Genomic DNA, 1,692 nt, shown 5'->3' with positions numbered 1-1,692 from the left:
GACGTTGCCTCTTGCCGCTGCTGCCACCCCCAGCTCCCCACACCCCCCGGCTCCCGTTACCGCTTTGCACGGAGCCCCCCCGCCCGCCGTTATCTCTTGCCGCTGCCGCGACCCATCTCCCCCCGCCCCGCCGCCGCTAACTGCCCCCCGAAGCCGCTAGCAGCTGGGCACCCCCCGCCAAAGCCGCCGCGGCTTCCCCTTCCCACATTGTCCCCTGGAGGGGGGATCGCGACGCGGGCTGCCCGGCTGCTCTCTAACCCCTGCGACCGAGGCGGCGCTGTTAGGGCGGCCGTGCCGCTGCCCCTTGCCGCAGCTAGCCTCTCGCCGCTGCCCCTCCCGTCCGTCGTCCCCCGTCCCCAAAAACTTGCTGCTCTCCACGCTGGAGCCTGCACGGGGGAGGTTGCGCTCCGCTCCTCCGGCCCTAAAGCCGCCCTCGCCCGCCCCCCCGGCTTGCCGCTTGGCTGGGCTGCCCGCCCGCCCGCTAATCCCCCCAACGCCCCCACCCCAAAAACACCCCAGCCCTACCGCATGCCGCTCCCCCTCTCCCCGCTCTCGCTGACCGCTGCCACCCCCCCCCCACCCCTCCCCCCCGAAACAAACCCCCCAGCCCTACCGCATGCCGCTCCCCCTCTCTCCCTAGCCTGCCCCCCCCGCCGTCGCTTGCTGCTGCCGCCGCCGCCGCCGCCGCCGCCGCCGCCGCCGGGACCCGCCTCGGTCTGGTGGCGCGCGCTCGGAGATCCCCGGCTACCCGTCCGTCCGTCCCTCCCTCCCTCCCGCCCCGCCCCGGGGGAGGGCCCGGGGCAGCGCGGGCAGGCGGGGAGCAAAAAAAGGCGCGGGCGCCAAAAAACGTCGGGGTCCCGGGGTGGCGGAGGGGGGCGGCGGCGGGGGCGGCGGCGGGTACACGGCGCCGGGTCCAGGGCGCCGGGTCCAGCCCGTCCCGGGGCGGGGACAGGTGGTGTCGTCCGTCCCCGCCCCCGTAACCTGCTCTGAAGCATCCGCTTCCCGCCGCGGTTCGCCCTCCACCCCCCCGCCGCACACGCAGCTGCCGCTTCCCGCCGCCTCTGCCCCCCGCCCCGGGATCAACCACCCGCCGGGTCCAGCCGGTCCCGGTCCCGGGAACCTGCTCCCGGGGCCAGCCGGAGCCACGCCCCCTCCTCTGACGCTTCCAGCTGCCGCCTCCCCTCCCACCCCCCAAACTCACACTGGCCCTCGCCGGCCCGCCCACCCGCCTACCTGCTTGCCCGCCGCCGCTGGGTGGCGTGCCGGACACTCTCGCACACAGGTACACAGACAGGGACACAGGGACACAGGCACTCAGGCACACAGGGACACAGGGACACAGGGACACAAGGACACAGGGACACAGGCACTCAGGCACTCAGGCACTCAGGGACACAGGGACACAGGGACACAGGGACACAGGCACTCAGGCACACAGGGACACAGGGACACAGGGACACAGGGACACAGGCACTCAGGCACTCAGGCACTCAGGGACACAGGGACACAGGGACACAGGCACTCAGGCACACAGGGACACAGGTGGCGGGCCGGAGGCCGCTCTCCACTGTGTGGCAGGGGTCCAAGAGCCACCCCAGCCCAACCCAGAGGGTCTTTTGCACCTCTCTAGAGGCCACCCAGAGACCCCAGGCCGCAGCAGAAGCCTCCCCCGCACGCTCTGCAGGCTTCCGA

The sequence above is a fragment of the Melanerpes formicivorus genome, unplaced genomic scaffold, assembly GCF_026170545.1.
Source record: "Melanerpes formicivorus ecotype bairdi unplaced genomic scaffold, bMelFor1.0.p_v2 SCAF_2482, whole genome shotgun sequence".
NCBI lineage: Eukaryota > Metazoa > Chordata > Aves > Piciformes > Picidae > Melanerpes > Melanerpes formicivorus.
The sequence above is the reverse complement of the archived record's forward strand: the minus strand, read 5'-3'. Positions refer to the sequence as shown.